The sequence below is a fragment of the Triturus cristatus genome, chromosome 4_2 (genome assembly GCF_964204655.1).
Source record: "Triturus cristatus chromosome 4_2, aTriCri1.1, whole genome shotgun sequence".
Lineage (NCBI taxonomy): Eukaryota > Metazoa > Chordata > Amphibia > Caudata > Salamandridae > Triturus > Triturus cristatus.
The window spans coordinates 371979989-372003991 of record NC_140586.1 but is presented as its reverse complement, the minus strand read 5'-3'; positions in this window follow the sequence as shown (position 1 = coordinate 372003991).

The following is a 24003-nucleotide window of genomic DNA, read 5'->3' as shown; positions in this document are numbered from 1 at the left end:
GCAAAAAGGTAAATCAGGAGATATCAATAGCGCGGGCCACATAACTCCAAGCCCACAATACGGATTCATATTGCAAAAACACAACAACACAAAAACCACACTCGCAAGGCAACCCACAATCCGAAGTGACAGCACGCGCTCCTTAAGTGGGGGACCCCAACCAGCCGCAAAACTCTGAAGAGGGGAATGGGAACAGATCAGGGACTGGGGAACCCCGTGCCCATGGCTGGGGGAGGGGGTCAGCTAGGGGGACGGAGCTGGTGAGGCAGCCGGCAGCAGTGGTGGCTCACAAATACCCCCGCGGTAGGCGTTCCAGGGGCCCCAGATTTTCACCCACGCCCCAGGCTTACCCCTCGCCACATACACCACCTTTTCACGAAACATACACCAATCCATGTGTTCTTTCCAGGCCGACACCGCCGGGGGCCTCTGGGATCCCCACAATTGAGCAATGTCACGCTTAGCTATCATGTATCCCAGAGTCACCCATCGTGTCTGCGGAACCGAGTAGTCAGTTGGTTCCCACACATTCAGCAAGCATCTCCTCGCTTCAGGCAACAGCGCGACACGCGTAACCACTCGCAGGACCTCATGCACACCACGCCAGAATCGCTCCACCTTTGGGCATTCCCACAGAATATGCAAGAAAGTTGCCAAAGCACCACAGCCACGCTTACACAATCCATCCTCAGCAAAGCCCATACGCAGAAGCCTTGGCCCCGTCACGTAAACCCGGTGGAGGATCTTAAGCTGGACGAAGCGAAGGCGAGCCGGAATGGCCACCTCCTTCGGAGAGGCCACCGCGGAGATCCAGTCCTCGTCGTCCAACTCCAGCCCATCGGCAACCCAGGCCTCGCGGAGGCCAGTCAGCAGGCCCGATCGGTCGTTAATCAGTTTTTTATATATAAGGGAGATCGTGCTGTCTGGGACATGGCCATCCAGCACTCTATCCTCCAGGGGGGAAGACTCCGGAATGGATGCGACATCCGGGAAGACGGAGCCCAGTGCGTGGCGGACTTGCAAGTACCGAAAGTACTCACTGCCTTGCAACTGAAACTCCATCTGCAGCGTCTCGAACGTTTTAAATCCCCCCCTCGTCCAGAGATCTCCCACTGTGCTGATGCCGATCGTGTCCCACTTCTCGAAGCCCTTCGAGGTCCACAGGGAGCCCAACCTCTCAGACGCATATAGCGGTGACGCCCGGGTCAAACGGTCCTTCCACCCCATAGCTGCGTTAGCCGCGTGCCATACTCGCACCATGACACGCGTCGGTCCCGTCAGGCGGGGGTCGGGCGCGCCAGAGTAAAGCGCTCGATTGTAGTCGCCACCAGGCAGGAGCATCTTGTCCATTTCAAATGCCGGGTTCAGGGCGGGCCCGTAGAGGCCATGATTAATTGCAGCTAGCTGGGAGGCCCAGTAATACCGTTTAATATCCGGGAGGGCGACCCCCCCATCGTACCACGGGAGCGTCAATTTAGCCAAGGTGATACGCGGCCTCCCGTCCCAGAACAGGCGACGCTGCAGACTCTCCACCTCACGGAAGTAGCGCGCCGGGACCAAGTCCATAGTGTTCTGGAGAGCGTACAGAAAGCGCGGCAACGACATCATCTTAAACAAGGCCGCTCGGCCGAGCTGTGGAAATGTGGATTTCTCTGATCAGTTATGTCCCCTATCTTAGACCCCAACGGTTCCATGTATATGTTACAAGTACATGTATGTTCCCTCCAGTTCTAGTTATGAAGACGCAAACACATGTGCGTCCATCGTCAACATGTCCTCTTTCAGATCCGCCATGAATGGGCCGGATATTCGATTCCTAAGTACAAAAGGCCACCGACTTTATATGGCTCAGTTACTCCATTTTACAGTTCAGGCGAGTAGGCCCTGAATTCTGCCATCAAGCCTTTCCCTGCTTTCTACCTCTGACAGCTCCAGTCTGAGCTCGCATCTGTATCCATGAACTTTGTCCCACTCCCTGCGCAGCTAACGGTGCCTGACTCAGCCTGTCTGTTGCCTGCCAAAAACTGTATTCAGCCTTCAAGTTATCTGTTCCGCTCCTCGAGAAATACATTCTTGCCTGGTGAAGGAGGAATGAACGCGACCCATCTGCAAGGAGGGAGCCCAGCCTTACTGTCTCTCTTTGTGAGATTGCAAAGCTCACGTCAGTAAAAAGCCCATAGCCCCCCATGTAAGGCCTCTGCAGTAAATGAAGTAAATGAAGAAATAGATGCCACATCGGCTCTTGGTGATGAGCAACCTATGTCACAAATCAGTCCCTGCTCCAGACATCGGATATCAGATAATACAAGATGTGCTGGTCGTTCTGACACTGAAGGCCTCACTTCCAGACTTGTTCGGTTGCATAGCAACCCTCCTCACGTCAGTTACACGTCATGCTCTAGTTGAGCACAAGTAAGGCACAGTTCCAGTACAATTCCAGCAGATCACGCAACCCCCTCCAGGTATCCACCCACCTATGACAAATTACCTATTATCATCAAGTGGACGCCCACATGGACGCCCACCTTCACGCCTACTTACACGCCCACATGCTCTTATCTCATTCTCTCTTGCTCTTTTGCTTACGTACAATTGAGAAATGTATATATACTGTACTCTGTGAATAATGTTTTGAGAATATTGAGAATACTTTTCAGCCCCGTCCAGATCCTTTTTTGGTGATGGAAATATTCTCCCTTTGACTCGAGTTATTGGAATAAAGCCCTTTTAGAACCTGATACCACAGACTCAGCCTCTTGCTTTATGCATGATCCTATTGATATTATGAAAAATTCTGAGAGCGTAATATTTTATTTACCACATAATGGCGCCCGAACAGTTTAATCTCTTTCCCCACACGCCGGAGATGAAGGTCCAGTTTTGCCCCCTTCCATAGCCGTGATGGACTTCAAGCGCGCACGTCGCGGGTCTTCCCGCCAACTCCCTCAGGCCAATGAAGGGGACAGACTGCGACCAGGCATCCATACGAGGCGGTGAGGAACGCAGATTGTCCTACCCAGAGCCCACCTGCGAGAGAGCTGTGTCCGAGGTATACAGAGGCCCACCAGGTTTTCGAAGTCCCGACGTCCAGAGGGTCCGATGTCTGCAGTTTTCCGAAGTTGTCGAGTCAAGTCCAGTTCAGTTCCGTTCCGAGGCCTTCCGTTCCGAGCTACCCGGTGAGTACCATTGCTGGGGAGGCGTTCTGACGTGCACATAGGTTGTGCCGGTCAAGACGGGTTTGGGTACACAAATCCGGTCTGCACTGTTTCAGCAGTGTATCTGTACTGTTTAGCAGTATATCAAGTATTCAGAAGCATCTAGTTATTGCCGAGTATTATGCTAAGTGATTAGTTCCCTAATGGCCATCATTGTTGTTCGTTAAATGTTAAATGTTAAATGTTTAAATATGTTTTAAAAATTGTGGTATGAATGAGTGTTCATTATTATGTTTATCGTATTTAATTGTGTTCAAGTCCAGGTATTAAGAGTAAGAATAAAGTAGCAAGGTTTAAAGATGCCGCTCTTTTCAAAATTAAGACAGATCAAAACAAGAAAAGGGGTACTCAAAGAAGCTGTTCCCATTCCACCTAGGGACACTCCAGGGTACTTTATGTATCATAAGCATGGCCTAGATGTCGTATTATTTCTTGATTTATGGGTGGACTATACCAAGGATTTACCAGAAAGTCAGAGGTGGCCCGCAGTTGGGACATGGGATGCAGATTGCATCATGAGAGTAGAAGAAGAAGTTATGGAAAAAGACAGCCAGACAGTCACAGAAATATGCCATTGAATTATGGCGTAAAGAATTGCATAGACGCACAGAGAAAGCGCTCAGAAAAGAAGAGAAAAGTAGGGAGGATTCAGACAAAGCCCGAGAAAACGTGTTAGTTGAGGAAGGTATTCGAGTAAAAGCAGAACAAGTAGATAGACAACGAAACACTCTTATGAAAGAGAATATGTAGACCAGCTTGGAAGGATGCCATTGAGTCTTGGCGCAAGGAGTCACATAGGAGGACAGGGTAAGTGTTTCACGAAGCAGAGAGAAGTAGACTGGATGTTACAGGAGGAAGTGGAGCTGGTAAAATGAGCGCAGGCTGACAGAAAAAGAAATACTGACGTTGCTGGTATTTATCCCGTCCTTTCAGAGGACCTAGCAAGAGTGGCCCCAGTAGAAAGACCAGTTAGAGTGCCACCGCAAGTACCACGATACATATAATAATGATATAGTAGCCCAAACAGTATTGGAACTGTGGGTATTTCGTTTTTGCAAATTGTTCATGAATACAGGTTTGTGTTCTTGGTGGTCCAGTGAGCCAATGTGCTTGATCAAGTCGGTAAGATTATGACCCCCTGAGTGCAAATTGTATGTAAAAATAATTTTTCAATTGGGCGAATTATTGCAGTTTTTATGGAATTGAGTAGTCTTTTTGTCTTTGACAGCTTCAGAGTGAGGAGAAGGTGGGGGCTGTGTAGAGCAGAATGTGATACAGAAATCGGAGACAGATTCTGACCTTGTAGCAAGTGTAGGTGGGGGCCGGTGAGAGGAGCAGAACAGAGGCACTGCTTAGAAAGCTTCTCTGACATCGCATCTGTGTAATGCCTGCAGCCGGAGAGCCTTGGAGGCGGGGAGTAGGAAAAACAAAAAAAAGATGGCTGGCAGCCCAGGCTCAGGCCGCGCTGAGGGGCTATTTTTAGCTTCTCTGATAAGACAGGGCAGCTGAGAAATGTAAGTCGAGAAATATTCCCTTGTTCTATTCTGTGCAAAACAAGTGCCCCGAGAAATGTCTATGGAGAAGATTTGTTTTATTTTTTAGCAAATGTTATATTGCTTCTGGCCAGAAAGTAAAATGTTGTTCTTGCTTGGAATTTTAAGGGCTATGTGCCTATATAAGAACGATTTTCAAATTCAGACATTTTTGAATTGTGGCCACAAGCTGCCACCAGTTGCATTGGATAAATGATCCAGTGGTTACGGGTCTGTGAGGAAAGATGGGAGATGCATCTTCGACTAGGACATGAGGGTACATTGTGTACAGAGATGCATAGCTCATTTTTATAAAAAAAAAAAAAAAAAAAAAAAAAAAGACAGGTTTGTGTGTTCTTCATTTTTGATTATTGTTTGATAATCGTTTTTTTTTGTCAGACTTGACACGGTCATCATTGGGATGACCCACTGTCAGATGGAGTTGTATAGGGCAGGTAAATCAGTTATTGATTATAAGCCTGACAAATTAAGCAGGCCAGAATGTTCGCCTCTGAGCTGTAGGTACTGTAATTGCGCATCACTGCTCATTTATATATGTTAGTGTAATTGTCTATGCTTTCTGTGCTTGGTATACTGATGGCTTGGCATATGTATTTTATATATGTTTTGTTTTTGTGTTGTATTGACCAGTCTGTTTAGCGTTTAATACAAAGTTCTCCTGTGCAAGTACAGAGATAGTCGTGACGACGGCGATCTTTGCACAGCGCTTGGCTGGAACTTGTTCACAATTACTAAATTTCACCGACATGATATTACCATTATCATGCTGTCAAAATAGCAGACAACGCGTTATCGATGTATGTCTAATTGGTGTTGGAGATGAATGAAACAAAAGAAAAAGGTTATGCAAGACTAAAATATTTTTCACATGACTGCCTTTCTCTTATAGACAGGCAGCCTTGGTCATATGTTTCCAGATTGGACATTAAGGAACAATTATGATCTGTGCACTCGCATCTTAACTCTTGAAAGGCCTGTTTTAAATAAGGACTGCCACCACAGAGTGACAAATGAGGCTCGGTATTTAGGGTAATGAGAATATATCTGACAGGATTTCCTTTTTAAAGTTTGCTTTAGTAAGCTCATTCTTGTAAGTGGTGGCCCCAAAAGTTGACTTGTTTTTAAATTAGGCTATTTATTGTATAGGTGGAAATTATTGCAAAATGACTGATTCCTTTAGCAGATAAATTATTAATTATCAACATTAACAACTGTTCTTAAACTTGGTTTTCCGAATATTTAGGTAATTTAGCATTCCTATTAGGGCCTCCTAGCATTAATATTGACTTCAGGTTGCTGTAGGTTCATGTAATAGGGACATTTGCATATGAGATGCCATTTGGCCAGCTTATGAGCTAACAAAATGAGGTTTGTACATTAATTTGAAGGATTTCTCGCCGTTTCACATACGCTGTGTATCTCCTATAATTTTGCTTACGCCCAGTAGCTACACACAGGGATTAATAGTGTTGACAAGACACAGGGTTTGATAGTGTTTGACAGCAGTGAAATCTGTTTCAGATTTCCTCCTGTCAAAAAGGGGGGGAAGGAGGAGAATATTGGCTTTCTGCTGGCCCCTGAGGAGGTTCGCTTCCCGCTAGCCCCTTAAGAAATTAAGCCCCTTTTTCTCATGTTTTATTGTGATCTTTCAGGGGAATTAGTTGTGGGCACCGGAACGTATTCATTTGATTTCTGGTTTTTCACAGCCCAAGACACAAAAAGACTAAAGTCCTCAAGAACACACTGTGGCATTTGAAGAATTAAAGAGAGCTTTATGTCAAGCACCAGTTTTAGCAAACCCTGATTACAACAAATCGTTTATGCTTTTTGTGACAGAGCGGGATGGAACAGCACTATCTGTCCTAACACAAGATCATGCAGGAAAACACGAGCCCTGTGCTTATTTTTCTAGTACATTAGACCCAGTAGCACAGGCTTTGCCTGCGTGCCTAAAATCAGTTGCAGCAACGGCCTTAGCCATAAGACAAAGTGACTCGATAGTGCTGGGCCACCCTCTGACAGTACAAGTACCACACGCAGTAGAGGTTCTCTTGAACCGGACACAAACACAACACCTGACTGTAGCTAGACTGACAGGCTATGAGCTGATGTTATTTCAACCACACATAGAGATCAGACGATGCAACATACTGAATGCCGCTACCCTTTTGCCCTCCAGTACAGAAAGCGTTTTCACCACCCGACTGTGTTGAAGTAATACATACCGTGACTAAACCAAGACAAGACTTGACAGACGTTGCACTCCCAGACCCCGACCTAACACTATAAGTTGACGGCTCATGCATGAGGACAGGGGCGGGAGAATTAGTGGCAGCATATGCAGTGACTACTGATACTGTAATAATAGAGACTAAAAGAATAGACATATTGTCAGTACAAGCAGCAGAGCTCATCGCCCTGACACAAGCGTGCATAAGAGCTAAGCACCTGAGAGTAAACATTTACACCGATTCTGTGGAGAGAAAGAGGTTTCTTGACCTCTCATGGGGCCAAGATACAGCATGGCCCCCATATTCAAGCCCTTCTGGAAGCGATACATTTACTAACAGCCATAGCTATCCTAAAATGTAAAGCACATACTAGAGCCACAGATACCATTTCCCAAGGCAATGATCTGGCAGACCGAACTGCTAAACAGACAGCTCAGACCCCACTAGACATGACAAAGTTACAGATACTATCACTGTCCAAAGCCATGACAGTTAGGGATCCTTCCAGGGATGTACAAGACATTCAGACACATGCTACTATGGACGAATTAAAGAAATGGTCGGAACAAGGAGGGGTGCTGACTGATCAGGGTTGGATGAATAAGGGCAAATCCACATAGTTTCTTCCTGATTCGATGGTACAAGTGATTATAAATACCGCACATAGTCCTGCACACTTAGGAGAGAAAGCAATGATAGATAGCTTACAGAATATATGGTTCAACAAGCACCTGCGTGCAGCAGCGAAACAAAAGGTCAGAACATGTATGATCTGTTGCCAATTCAATGCAGGTAAAGGCATTCCGATGGAACAAGGTGGATTCCATCCACCTGACCACCCTTTTGAAGTGCTCCAAATGGATTATATCCAAATAAACAGATGTAGAGGTTACAAATATGTCCTGGTACTAATGAAGCAGGTGTCCCTTCTGTTAGGGTATACCTGGAAATTCCATTGTGTGCGACATCCTGAAGCAGCAGGCCTTGTAGAAAGACATAATTGGACATTAAAATTTGCGCAGACAAAGGTGTAGATTGGATGGTAGCCCTGCCGGTTGCCCTCTTTTACATGCGAATGGTAGCTCATTCTAGAACAGGCTTATCTCCCTATGAAGTGGTCTTTGGTAGACCACCAAATATGTGGGGCACTCCAATGCCTAAAAGATTACTTACGTTAATAGTAACATGCTGACAGATTACCTGGCTTCCTTGATGTCTGCACTACTCTCTTGTTGTTCGCAGGTTGCTGCCGCCTTCCCTGACAACACCCAGGTCAAAGAATACTCCATCGCTCCTGGATGGAAGGCGCCAAAGTCAGTGCTCTGGACCACGGGGACGGCCGTTAAAGTCAAAGGGCGGAAAAGATGATTGCACCTTCACCACTCTTTTACAAAGGAAAGACTCTAAACAACATTTTCTAGAGGAGACTCCCCAGAAGTTTCCACAAAGCTAAACTTTGATCTAAAAAGTCAGAACCCGTTTGATCAATTAAGTTCACTAGGTGGTGAAGCGGTTGAACATGTATTCTGGCTTGCATAAGATCTTGGACAATAACATTGATAAAAAGAGCATCACGATAATATGTATCAGCTTAATACTACATGCTATTTTTCCTTCTATTGCCTCACTCTTATACTCCTCCACTAATGATACCATAAAGCACACATTTAGTGATCTGCCATCCCATGAGTTATCATATCGACTTGCCCTACGCAACAATACCTTTATTCAGATGCTGCACCATTCACATCAGACTAGCAATGCTACAGACTGCTGGGTCTGTGGCCAACTTCCCCCGTATCAAAAGATGAAGGGAGTGTTGCCTCTTTTCCCATAATGGTTCTTGCGGAGCATGGTTTGCCTTAATGACATCCATCAACGGTGATGCCAAAGAATGTCAAGACAAGGAGTGTAGGGGCGAGTGGGTATGGGGTAACTTGAATAAAGTCATGAACAAAGCATGTTTCCCAGATGAAGAGGGACTTCACCAAATGAAAGGTACAGATCTAGAAAATGAAGAGTATCTGCAAGGAAATGTGACCCTCGATTTCATAGTGTTGAACGTAAAGCCCCAACACATGTCAGGTCCGCCTTCAATTACAGTCCTGCCAGTAAAAGGGAACTTGTGTGTCAGAAAAGAAGGCTCAGTACATTTGGGGCACAGTGAGGGTGATACTATAATAGTATTCAAAGACAAAGGAAAGTCCTATTTCAGAGCATCACGACACACCTACTTTATTTGTGGCCAGACAGCCTATGTGCAACTGCCCTTAGACTGGGGTGGGACGTGCTACATATCATTTCCTTCATTCCTAATAACGCACCGTCTGTATACAAAGCAATAACAAGGCTCCACAAGATTACCCAAAGCATACATCAAGACCCAGGCACGTGGACATGGTCCGGTTGGCTCTGGGGATTAATATCGGCTTGGGGATGGAAAGTGTTGACCGTCTGTGGGTTGATACTATTAATAATATTCAGTTGCTGCCTGTGTCTACAATGTGGACCAGCGATTTGTGGTCTGTGTGCCACATCGTGTATTCCACATCAGGGTTTTCACTCAAGATCCCGAAAGAAGAAAGAAGAGCAAATGATGTTACATGAACAGATCAATGGATTAATGAAGATTGATATCTCCTAAGGGCCAAGTAGGGGACAAGGAGGGAATGTGGAAATGTGGATTTCTCTGATCAGTTATGTCCCCTATCTTAGACCCCAACGGTTCCATGTATATGTTACAAGTACATGTATGTTCCCTCCAGTTCTAGTTATGAAGACGCAAGCACATGTGCGTCCATCGTCAACATGTCCTCTTTCAGATCCGCCATGAATGGGCCGGATATTCGATTCCTAAGTACAAAAGGCCACCGACTTTATATGGCTCAGTTACTCCATTTTACAGTTCAGGCGAGTAGGCCCTGAATTCTGCCATCAAGCCTTTCCCTGCTTTCTACCTCTGACAGCTCCAGTCTGAGCTCGCATCTGTATCCATGAACTTTGTCCCACTCCCTGCGCAGCTAACGGTGCCTGACTCAGCCTGTCTGTTGCCTGCCAAAAACTGTATTCAGCCTTCAAGTTATCTGTTCCGCTCCTCGAGAAATACATTCTTGCCTGGTGAAGGAGGAATGAACGCGACCCATCTGCAAGGAGGGAGCCCAGCCTTACTGTCTCTCTTTGTGAGATTGCAAAGCTCACGTCAGTAAAAAGCCCATAGCCCCCCATGTAAGGCCTCTGCAGTAAATGAAGTAAATGAAGAAATAGATGCCACATCGGCTCTTGGTGATGAGCAACCTATGTCACAAATCAGTCCCTGCTCCAGACATCGGATATCAGATAATACAAGATGTGCTGGTCGTTCTGACACTGAAGGCCTCACTTCCAGACTTGTTCGGTTGCATAGCAACCCTCCTCACGTCAGTTACACGTCATGCTCTAGTTGAGCACAAGTAAGGCAAAGTTCCAGTACAATTCCAGCAGATCACGCAACCCCCTCCAGGTATCCACCCACCTATGACAAATTACCTATTATCATCAAGTGGACGCCCACATGGACGCCCACCTTCACGCCTACTTACACGCCCACATGCTCTTATCTCATTCTCTCTTGCTCTTTTGCTTACGTACAATTGAGAAATGTATATATACTGTACTCTGTGAATAATGTTTTGAGAATATTGAGAATACTTTTCAGCCCCGTCCAGATCCTTTTTTGGTGATGGAAATATTCTCCCTTTGACTCGAGTTATTGGAATAAAGCCCTTTTAGAACCTGATACCACAGACTCAGCCTCTTGCTTTATGCATGATCCTATTGATATTATGAAAAATTCTGAGAGCGTAATATTTTATTTACCACAGAGCGGCGAAAGCGGCAGACGCCGCCAACGCACAACGTCCTCCTTCAAGCGCTGGAGGGGGGGTAGCAAATTCCGCTCGTAGCGGGCCTCCGGGTCCAGAGTAATGTATATACCCAGGTACCGAAACCCCTGGGAGGCAATCTGGATCGAACAGTCCCGCGGGAGGACGGGAGCCTCCCCGGAAAGCACATATACACAGGATTTGGCCCAGTTGATGACAAGGCCTGAGTTGTGACCGAATGAGCGCAAAACATCAACCAGGACAATCAGTGATTTACGCGGGGAGGCGAGATACAGAAGGATATCGTCAGCGTAGAGGGACACGCGGTCCTCATGCTCGGGGGTCCAGCGGAGACCACGGATGGAAGGGTGCCACCGCAGCCACTCCGCCAGGGGTTCCAGGGCCAGTGCAAACAGGAGAGGCGACAAGGGGCAACCCTGTCGCGTGCCCCGTCCCAGTGCGAATGGGGCCGAGACTCGTCCATTCACCACCACCTGCGCCAATGGGCCCGAGTACAACAACTTGACCCAGCTGATGAATCCCGGTCCGAAGCCAAACTTCGCCAGCATCGCCCAAATGTATGGCCACTCGAGCGTATCAAACGCCATGGTGGCGTCCAAGGACGCCAAGATGGCCGGTTCCCGCACAAACGGAACACGCGCGAGCACCCCGTGCAAGCGTCGCAAATTAAGGGCCGTGTTGCGGTGGGGTATAAAGCCGGACTGGTCTTGGTGGACCAAATCGCCCACCACGCCGACCAGCCGGTTGGCTAGCACCTTGGCGAGGATTTTGGGCTCCGCGTTCAAGAGCGAGATAGGCCTATAGGATGTGACCCGCTCACGGGGTCTCCCCTCCTTGTGGATCACCACGATTGTGGCCAGACGCTGGTCCGGCGGAAGGGAGCCCCGCGAGCGGGCCGCCAGGAACATCGCGCGCAGGTGGGGCGCCAGTACATCCGGTCGCAGCTTATACAGCTCGATAGGGATGCCATTGGGGCCCATGGCCTTGCCAGATGCGACCGAGCGGATAGCAAGGGCAATTTCGTCCGAGGTGGGAGGAGCGTCCAGCGAATCCCTGTCCTCCACCGAAAGGGAGGGCAGCGCGATGTCCCGAAGCAGGGCATGGGAATCCTCCTCCGAGCAGTGAGAAACCGGGGAATACACCTCGCGGAAATAATCCGCGAAGCAGGAGACAATGGCTTCCGGCTCGGTGACACGCACACCATCCATTCTCTCGATCAGCGGAACCACACGATTCGCTCTCTCCTTTTTGTCCAACCACGCAATCAACTTACCAGCCTTATCACCCACATCATACAGTCGCCCCTGTTGCTCTCTACTGAGGCCCCTGGCCGCCTCCGTGACCAGGGCCCTATAGGCCGCCTGCTCAAGGTGTAGAACATGCAATGCGGCATCCGTCACCCCGCTCCCCAGGTCACCCTCCAGTTCAGTAATTTCGGCCTCCACCCGGGTCACCTCCTCCTGCTCGCTCCTCCGGGCATGGGGGATAAAGGAGAGGGCCTCCCCTCTGAGAACTGCCTTAAAAGCCTCCCACAGGGAGATAGCCGAAGGGACAGACCCCACATTCTCCTCAAAGTACCGCTGCAAGGATTTAATCAAGTCAGCACGAATAGTGGGGTCGCGCAGGTACCAGGCATTGATTGGGGCTACCCTGCCCTCCCCCCTCGGGAAGACATCAAAGTGCAACAGTAGTGGGGAGTGATCTGAAATAATCCGCGCCAGATGGCGCACCTCTCCCACTCTCCCAGCATAGGCCACAGGGACAAGGACATAATCAAGCCGCGAGAGGCTACCATGGGCACCCGAATGGAAGGTGTATTGCAGCTGCGCGGAATGCTTTAGTCGCCAGCAATCCACCAATCCTAGTGTATCTAAAAGGCCGGACAGCCACGCCTGTGCCCGGGGGAGGTCCCTAGGGGGATGACGATCCATAGACCCAGAAGCCACCGCATTGAAGTCCCCCCCAACTACCAGAAGCCCACCCGGGAGGTCAAGGAGGAGGCGCCCCAGGTCCGCAAACGTGGTAGATTGTAACCCCGGTAGAACGTACACTGATACAAAAACGACCACTCTGCCCTCCATTCTACCCACCAAGACAGTGTAGCGTCCCCTCTCATCATGGCGCACCTCATCAATCTCCAACGGGAGCGAGTTCTTAACCATGATGCCCACCCCCCGCGAGCCCGAGGTGAAGCCCGAGTGGACCACCAAGCGATAGCCTCGCCGATTCATGGCATGAAAGGAATTACCTATAAGGTGTGTCTCCTGCAGGAAGACCACATCTGGTGAAATTCGTTTAGGATACTGCAGGACCACACCACGCTTAATCCTATCCCCCAGTCCGTTAACGTTCCATGACAACACAGTCAAATCCCTACCCCCATCATACATAGAAGCCATCAGTCGTCCCCCAAAGAGCATCTCGAAAACAACAATACAGTAAAGGGTTTGCCTTGCGGTGCAAAAAAACAACACTCCACCCCCACCCACCCATCCCAACAGAACTCCCCCCTCCCTGCACCCCTGCATGAGCCCGGACAGCCCCCCCAAAGTGCAGTGTGCCTGTCGCCCCATAGATGAAAAACTAACTAGTCCCCCAGAGGAGGAGGGAAAGCCCCCAATAGACCCCGTACGACCTCCACAGGAGGGGAACATACACGATCAGTAAATGGTAACAAGAATGTTGTCCAGAGCAAGGCCTACTATTCACCCCTCAGTTCTGATCCGGCGAGTCCTCCCCGCCAACCGCGACCCCCCCCCACCCCCCCGGCCCCGATCCCCAGGCAAAGTGTCCAACCAGTCCCCAGCCGCCTCGGGACGGTCAAAAAAGTGCGTGCGACCATCCACCTCCACCCTCAGATTAGCTGGAAAAAGCATTGAGTACTTAAGGTTCAGGTCCCGTAGGCGACGTTTAACTCCTAGAAAACTCAGTCTCTGCTTTTGGACCGCCGGAGTAAAGTCAGGGTAGAAATTCACGTCCATGTTATCGAGCTTGACCGGTCCCTGTTGCCTAGAAATCTGCAGGATAGCGTCTCTGTCCCGAAAGTTAAAAATCCGGGCAATGAGAGGCCGCGGCGGGGCTCCAGCCTTAGGTCTTCCTCCGGGGACCCTGTGGGCGCGTTCCACCGCAAAGAGTTTACTCAGCCCCCGGGGCTGGAGACGGGTGAGAATCAGGTCCTCCACAAACAGATCCGCCGCCTCCTCCTCTCGTCCCTCCGGCACCCCGACAATGCGAACGTTGTTCCTCCGGGCCCGACCCTCGGAGTCCTCCAGTCGACGGTCCATCAGGGCGCTCGCCTGGCCAAGCCGGTGCACCTCCTTTTGGAGGGCCGCCACGTCTGTTGTGAGGCTCGAGGTAGTGTGGGCCAGAGAATCGACCCGGTCATTTGTTTTGGACAAGTCGGCCCTCACCAGGCCCACATCCACGAGGACCGAGTCTATCTTCTGCGCCAGAGTATCAAAGCGCTGGTCCACCGAGGCCTTCATCTCGGCGATGGCGCCCATGACGTCTCGGAGGGTCAGATCCGCGGGCTGAGCAGATGCATCAGTCGGGCCCGCTGGGGATGTACGCGGCGCCTCTGGAGATCCCTTCTGGAGGGTGTAGCGGTCCATGCTGTTGGACTGATGGGCCGGGCCACGGCGGGTCGATTTCACCTTCGCCCGGTCGCCATCTTGCTTTGTGGACATGTCTGCACTCCCAAAGTCGTGCCAATCTCCTCGAAAGGGCCGACAAACCAATTCACGGGTTCCGGGGGGGGTGACCACTGGACCGCAGGACGACACACAGCCGGCGGGTCGGCCGGGCACCCGGACAAGGCCACACCACCGCACACCGCCCCGCAACCCTACCTCGCTTGAGGGCAAGGAGGGCGCAAAAGCGAAAGTGAAAGCGCGGGGTACGCGAGTCGCCCAGCCCTGCCCGCCGCTGTTGTTCACTTTGTCCCCGGATCGCTCCACAACTCCAATCCGGGGGGCCGGCGTGGAGAAGGCCGCAACCTCCAATCGGTGGTCCCGCCGGTGTCCGAGGTCCGATTCGAAAACGGAAAACGGGTGTCGCCTCAGCTCGGGTTCACAGACACAGTCCCCTCATCTAGGACAGGATATAATCAGGATTAATGCAGGAGGTCGCGGAGGTCCTCGGGAGCTTCGCACCTACGCGGCCATCTTGGTTGCGCGCTAGGCTCCTAAAATTAACTTTTCTTAATTTGGTTTGCGATTTTTATTGTTTTGCAGTTTGACTTTGTTACTGTTTTGGTACTACATATATACTTTACATATTGTCCTTATTTAAGACTTTTTGCTTCATGCCATTGCTACCAGGGGGTTGACATACAGTTAATTTAGTGACTTTGGTGGTTCACCCTGACCAGGATTGGTATAATTGCTTGAGGTGGGTAATCACCCACTCCAAATAGTAATCATATTTTTTACACTTGCCTTTACTTTATGTACATTGGTGAAATAATAATTTTTTTCAGTTGTGTATCTTTCAAGAGTGTAAAGGTGCTCGTAATATTCAGCAAAGCAATTGGAAATGTCTGTATGTCCTCTAACAGTAATACATTTAACATGATTTATTTTCCTCTTTTAAACTTAAGATAATCATCCAAAAGAGAACCTGGTTTATCTTTACCTCAAAAGATCTAGAATTTACTTTTAATAGAAAGCCACACCCGCTCTCAATTAGTTTCTTATTAAACTAAATGTTAGCAGTAACCAAATTGTCTAAACATGGAAGGTATCGAAAACACATCTTCTTCCCTTAACTCCTTGCAGCATCACTTTAGTCGACCCATAGAGGATCAGCACCAGCCAAGCCTCACTGTGAATTACAGTTGCCTTCAGTAGAACTAACTCTAGTTTTCCCATTACTAGTAGACCTGGGCAGTGCTTAGGTTGTCAAAAAAGAAGTGCCAGGGCCCTCCTCAGGAGGCCACTGCAGCTTGCACCACCCATTGCCCCAACCAGCCTTGCCAGCGGCAACACCAATGCAACTACTAACCATTGCACTTCTACAAGAGTGCCATTCAGACTATTCCAGGCCCCTAAAACCATAAATGGCTTGGATTACAGATATTAGTCAGTTTAAATGTTTATTTTGTTAATAAGCAACTGTTTTGTGCTCATCTTTAATTTAGATAAACAGCACCACTTTCGGCAGACTGTTATAAGTGTCGGTGTTGGCAATTGAGTGCGAATGCCGAGCACCTGAAACCACCAGCTCAAATGAAGCACTGGGCTTGGTTATGCGTCAAAATGCTACTCCTCCCCAGGTTAGGTGTAACATGGAGTAATATCATTATTCTCCTCTTTTTTTCTTAAGAAGAGAAAAATACCTCAAACAATTGTTTTTGTGCAGAAAGGTGCCCCTGCCTGCACAAGAACAATCCTGCTTACAACACAGGCACCCTTGCAGCATGGTGCAAGGGTACCTGTATTGATGCTAGGCAGCCAAGACTGTACCAGCACATGGAAGAGACAGGAATATGCCACATGATGTTAAATACAGCACATTCAGAACATTCCTGCCTTTTCCCTTTCACACAGTGCAGCACAGCAATGTGGCTTGGTCTAAATTTTCAAACTCTATCCCATTGACTATATACTCTAACTGATTGGCTTGTGTGTATATGCCAAGTTACAAATTGGATTGCATAGTTTTTTCACTGTCCTTTGAATAACTAGGAGTCTGGACACTGCTTCCCTCATGAAAATATTTCTGAGAAATGTCACTACCACCTGTTGTTAAACCCCCAGTCACTCTTCAACTACTTTAATAGTCTACTAACACTAATTTGTTTCATCCAACAATCAAACTGACTCCAAAAAGAATAAAGCTAATCTCATCCTCATATTTTCTGGTTATGTAATGCAGATTTGCAGAGTGCACTATCACAAGGGATGTAATCTTGAGTGTGAGTCTACCAAAAAGTAGGGCCTAGTGCAGCAACTTGAAAAGCCAGGTCTTCAGCTTCTTGCAGAAATCACAAAGTGAGGATGAGGCTCTAATGTGTAGTGGCTGGTCATTCCACACATTAGGAGCAATGTAGGAGACAGCCCGACCATGAGAATTGCTTTTTTTTATACATGGGATGCGTGCAAGTAGAAGTATGGATGAGCAGGGGTGTCTGGAAGGTTTGCAAAGCAGATGCGATTGTTTATGTATGCTGGACTAGTGTTACATAGTGCCTTTAAAGTAGTGCTTCAGTAATTCAACTAACAGTTGAACCTTGCTGCGACATCTTTCATAATTTGATCAATCATTTCTTGCCACTGTGTCTGGCCTGCCTATCTTCATTTTCATAGAGCTCTATGCTATATTGCCATTGTATGCCAAAGAAGTAATGTTAGTCTCCACTCCTTGCAGTGCAATGATGATTTAGAAATTGACAGTATAAATTAAACGTGACTGAACCAACATTTCCCTCCAAGAAAAAGTAGCAAGTAATGGTACTATTCAGCCATTGCTTTACTAGAAGAGAATGTTAACCCTTTTAAGGATTTGAGAACCTGCACTCAAGTCGTCAAGAATAACAAAATCTCAAGACAAAGTACAATACATTAAAAAACACAATAAAATCTAAAACTAATCTTAAAATTCCAGCTAAATCATATCATTCTCTTCATTAAAAAGTCTGTTTTAGGTAGCAAACTTTTATCTTAATTATCTTCATGCAACTACACTCATAGTACTTCCTGAACATGATAGAACCCCTTATATAATTAACTACTGCATAGCATATTTCACGCGGTTGCCAATGACTATAATAAGTTGAAACCATGAATATACGAACAAGGTCAAATGTTCCTTAATAATGGCAATAAAAATCTAATTCTCACTGATTTATACAGTGTGCAAAATATTACAAAGTGCATAGTGTTTTGACTGGAAGAATTATTGCGCCAACAGGGCGTAAGCCTGCCTGACCATCCTCCTTGGTGTGGAAATGCATAAACAAATCAAATCGGAACGGAGAGTTGATAGATAAAGTTAAATACAATTGTAGAGGGGCGGGTAACAGGCGAGGCTCCCTCATATTGCCATAATGCTGACAATTGTGCATGTTGCCCTAGTAGGATATGCCAATTTAATAATGATCTTGGCATTTGGAAGAATAGTTTCAGAGTTTTCAAAAAAGTTTTCAAGATCTATTTACTGTTGTTTTCTCCTCAGATAATGGAACAAGGAAATCTTTAAAACATTGTCTGATTTCAAACAGTCTTTGATGATATCTCTCGAAAACATTAAGTCATCTGAGCGCCAGATCTTAACCCATAGAAGCAAAGGGGCACTGCCTATACAGTCTTCAATGAACTCCAAGTCCAATTCTGTATGGCAAAATAGAGTAGGGTCACTTTTTGGTAGCACCAATAATCTTTTAGTAAATTTATTTTTGATTATTATGAGCTGATGGTTTTTATAATGTCCCCAAACCCCTGCCCCATACAAGGCAATAGGGAGACATTTAACTTTGTAAAGGGTGATTAGTTCCTTCACAGAGTTTTGCCCTGGTTTGCAGGCAAAACAAAATAATGCATCCACAGCCCTACTTGTCTGCTGAGCTCTGGTGATTAAAAGTGGTTCCCATTTTAACTGATTATTAAATAGATTGCCCAGGTATGAGAAATTGTTAACCTTGTCTATCTAATTTCCCTGGACAATAAAAGTTTTAGATTTAGTGGTGTTAGGACCACATACCATTATGTATGATTTGATAAAGTTAACTTTTCAGTCAAGAGAGGTAATAAAATCAGTAAAAGCATCAATAATCTCTGAGAGCTCATGGCTGTCTTTGCTAATAAAACTGTATTGTCTTCATCAGATAAAAGAGAAACAGGTGTGTTGCTTCTTTTGGGGAAATCAAGTTCCCTATTTAATAAGAAAGCCACAAGCCCATTTGTGTCAATTAAAAGTAAAAAAAGGGGCTAAAATACATCCTTGCCTAACTCCCTCCGTTGTAATGATTGGTTGGGTTTTCTCCCCTTTACTACTATATCTTATAGCGACTGTTGTACTGGAGTGAAGCCTATGGAGGAGTGTTACTAAGGCTTTTTCAGCACCCATGCCTTCCATCAAGGCCCATAATTTATCTTGGTTAACAGTATCGAAGGTGCTAGATAAGTCAATGAAGGGCAGATGAATAGAGCTCTTCATGGACCTCACACGCTTATTGATGATTAAGGATAGGTTAAGACACTGTTTTGTTGTACCCTGCCCCTTCTAATACCATATTGTGTGTTGGACCTAATCCCCTTAGTGATTGCCTAGTCTTCCAGGCTTGCAAGAAGGACCCTGCCCAAAACTTTTACTGTGACGTCAATCAATGAAATGGGCCTATAGCACACTGGGTCACTTATATCGCCTTTTTTGCAGACCGGGACAACAATTGCTTCCATCTATGATGCTGGCAATGGATGTTTTAAAAACATTTGTTAGCAATGGTGCCAACACCTTAAGATTACTTTTAAAAATGTCAAGGGGCACTCCATCTGGGCCAGGGACTTTCAGGCATATGCTCTGTGATAAGGCCACCTCCACCTCCTCAACTGTGATTGATAAACTAAGCTGTGTGGCTGAGGTTAGATCAATGGGCTGTTTCCTCCTCTAGCTCGTTGTGTAAGGGATTAAAAATACGTGAAAAATGGGGTTCCCATCTCTCACCTAGGATCAAAGAGTCCAGCTGCCTCATATTTTTAGTAAACAATGGGTAATTTATTTATTTGCCAGAATTTTTGGGAATCTTTGAGAGAGCCTGCTTTTTCCGGGTCCTCCCACGCCCACCTCTTCAGTTCTTCTATCTTTGATCACATTTTTATATTTGTTCCTTGTAATTTTAATTAGCAATCTATCATGGGGGTAGAGCATAAAGCACCTTTTAATTCCTTATGGGTCTTGGAAATTCAGAATTGAACCATCGCACCTCTAGTGGTTGCTTTCGGGTAGCCTTCCTGGTCAACCTCTGGGTTATATCACAGCACAGTAGCTCGAACGGCAAAACTGATTCTGCTGGTGAGGAATCAGACTACAAGCATCCAAATATGAAAGGCCTTTAGGTAGGCATCCTGTAGTGGAAAGATTCTTGGAAAACAAATGTACTGTGATGTTTGCCTTGTGCACCCTCGTTGCAGTCATTATTATTTTTTTTTTTTTACAGAGATGCCATAAGGACAATTGTAACTGCAGTGCTCACTTGGAGGCCAATCTGAGACTGCATCACATTTTTTTAACCTCTGGTTTAACATCCAGTTTATCCTAGTGAACCATTCACTTCCCTTTGATGGCCTCTGCATTGTAGCACTGCTCTCTTTTGGAATCCACTTTGCAAGACATGCTACAGTCGCTGAGCCAAGTAAACCGGGGTCAAATTATTTTGCAAAATAAAAGAGGTACCAGATTATGCTACACAAGGTAAAATCTTTTTTTTTTAGGCACAGGTAGATTACGAGACTTGCCCAGAATCATAGGATGTTGAGCAGAGGCAGGGAATTGAACCTGACTCCACAGTTCCAAAGATGGCAGTTCTGGTAATTAGATCCCATCTAGTCCCACGGAAACACTTGCTGGACTAACACACTGTTTTCTCTTATAAGTAATCGACCTACAAAGAAGGCCATAACCACATAACTATCTCTCCAAAGACAAAACAAAGCATATCCTTTTGCACAGATCCTTTAGTGTTGCTCTCTGTTTGCTGAATAAGCTTCCCCATCTCCCAAGAGCCTTCCTTCTCAATTGAGATTTCTCTTCTCCAACCCTTCAAACCAATAAATGAGGCACCATGGGATACATCATAAAATCTCATCAAGATGCATGAGTCTCAATCTGAGGATACAACACCTGGACTAATGATGTTCATTAAAGTTCATCTAAGGCCACAACAGCCCAGTCAATTGAATAAGAAATCCAAAACACAAACATGATGACGCACCTAAGCTTCAACGTCATTCTTCATCGTACACCTCCCTTTACTTCAACACTCAAATCTCATGATGCACATAGTACCTTATCAGTAAACATACGCTTCATTAGACTGTACCCAATACCTCATGTTTTGACCATGCCTCCCTGACATGCCTAAAGTGAAATGATCAACTTTGTATCAACTGGAAAGTGATTTGTATTTCCCTCCTTTCATGAGGAGGAACTATAAGTTGATCATTTGACTGCATAGAATCATGTGTTCCGCCTCTATCAAAAATTGCATGGAATTACTTCAACTATAGGGTGCAGAAATGCATAGCAAATGCAAGGACGGCAATCGGAGGCCTAAAAATCTTGTTTACAAATGAACTACTCTTGCTTCAGCTAACAAGATCTGTTCAGGATGTCAAGCACCAAAGGTATATCTTCCTCTGATGATCTCAGATGACCTATGGATGCCCTCTTTAGCACTATTCTGTTGAGATGCTGTTTTATCCTAATAGCAATTTCCAGCCTCCCAAAACTCTACTGAAATTTACCACGCCACTAGGGTCAACTGACCTGTACACACCAAATCATGTATCAGTCCTTCTGGACCAGCCAGAATTTCTACCAACAACTCCACCAGTATTAGAAACCAAACCTAAGAACTCCAAAGAGGAGTTATCCCCACAACAGTCTCCTTCCATTTGCGAACCATCAGAGTCACCCGAGCAATCATCAAGAAGGGGGAAATGAATATGAATGAAGACCTCTTTAATCCTGACAGATTGCATCTATCCCTCCTATCACCGGATCCAGATGGCAACTGGGAAATCTCAAAGGAGCATTCAGCCTGTTCGCAAACATGTCCACCCTGAAAGAATGCCAAACTCTCTCTATTTGTAAGAAAATGGCCCTCAATTTGTGTGAAATTTGGCCTGCTTTGTAAATGTGCCTTGAATGCAGAACAGTTGATAATTTTTGTGTTGACTGATTACATTTGTACTGTGTGCTCTGCTTTTTCTATCTGTCTCTTGACATCAGTCTTGCATAAATCAGCAATTTAGAAAATGCAGACCTCTCATTTTCCTTTTAAGGACATTTGAGACGCACATTGCTGCAGGTGGATGAGAAGTGTTTTCCAGCAGATCAGCAGATGGGACATTGCACATATTCTGGATGATAAGTTAAAGTGGGATTTATTATCTGGATGTAAATGTGCACTTTAGCAGAGGTATTGGCATGAATACAACTAGTCAGGTAGGAAGAAAACAAATGGATGAATTTGAAGAAAGGAGCAGTAAAATGAACTTTTCATTAATCAGCAGCCAATGTAAGTCATTGCTGTTTGCTGTAATGTGGTCCCTGCTCCTAAGAACACCTGCCAGCAAAACTCTGCATACTGTACCATCTGCAGTATGGCCTAAACCTTCCTTTTCATTTCATATAAAGCACCCCTGAGTTAGGCCCTAAGGCTCATAGGGCAGGGTGCATGGTATTTGAAAAGTTGGACATGTGGGTTTAAGTTTTAAATCCCCTGGCAATGAAAACTCCTAAAGTTGATTTTGACTTTTGTAAGACTATCTCTCATAGACTTAAACTAGGTTACCTTATTATATTTCAAAGTGCTAACTTCAGAATGAGAGACAATAGGGAAATGGTGTTTTTGCTCAAATGAACTTCAATTTAAAATCCTCTTTATTATTATTTATCGGTTGCTCCATTGTGTGAAATGTAAGTAATTGAAAGAGGTGCCTGATTGAATCGGATGACTCTTTCTGTTAAATTAATGGATACATAAAGAAGACTCCCCATTGGCAGGGCGAGTGAATGGAAATGGGTGCAGTTATAATACTGCTTATTAGTAACTAATAATGACCATCAGCTGACTCAGCTCTTTTGCTATTTTCACAGCGCAAAGGTATATTGGAACTTTTCATGGCTGATACTATTTGGCTTAGGAGAATATTAATTACTCAACAGATGAAGAGTCAGTTGCTTAATCAAGTTTAACCCCTCACGGGAATAACTGTATATTCAGGTTAGCATGATCAGTAGAGAAGAGTTTATCTTCATGTTACTAACACCTTCAATATTTTTTGACTGGTGTTTTCCCCTCTTTTAGGGTGCTCCCAACTGAGCCATCATTAAGGTTGTAATTGGCCTTTTTCTATCTTTGGTTGAAACGTCGACAACTCCATTCCTACAGCCGGGACTGACTAAACTATGCACTGAGGGACAGTACTGATTCAAACACTGTACCTGAACATTATGGATGAAAACTGATAAAAGAAAGGGTGTCATACAGGTTAAGACGCTACATATTTGTGGTTTCAATTTGTTAAATTTATACAGTATTCTTTCTGATTTCTTTTCACTTATGCACGAGCACCTCTTTCAAGCACTTCCATCTCACACAAAGGAGCAAGAGCTTTATAATAATAATGTGTGTGTGTGTGTATATATATATATATATATCTTAACCTCGTGACACCTCGTACTGCTTTGCGCAGCAATGACGAGTGCAGACCTCCAATGGTGCAAATAATATTTATTTATCTTAGTCTACTGCTATAACGCGTTTCGGCCGTTCAAGCGGTCTTGATCACATGACGACGCTCAGCATAACTTCCCGCTATTTAAAGTGCTAGTGCATATTATCAATAAACATAGTAAAAATACTTCGGGTCATTACAAATATATCCTCTTAAAAGCCTATAACTATTGTTATTTAACAGCTTTGCATTTCATACATTTATAACATGGAATATGTCCACATTTATCGAAATATAAATATTTTTTTAGAAACGCATATTCCAATGCTGTAAGACATCTCAAAATTGCGGCATGAATGCCAGATTGACACAATGTGTACAGTTCATAAATTATATATTACGTGAACTATATGTCAAGATATTTAAAGTGCTCCCTAACTGTGGAAATGAAAATATATTAACTTATAATCTTCAAAACAAAATAAAAAGACATTTTGTATGTATGAAACAAAACGAGATTTATATCATAGTCATATTAAATCCGTTTTACCCCATTCTATATGTCACCTACTATTCATCTATTGGCTTTACCGTATGGTCGTATTTGACCCATACTTAGTAGGGTTAATTCACTGCAGTGCATTTTTCCTTTTTATGGCTAATGCCTTTTATACACCTCAGTAAATTTTATTACTGTTCCAAGTTAATTTTTTATCCCCCCAATA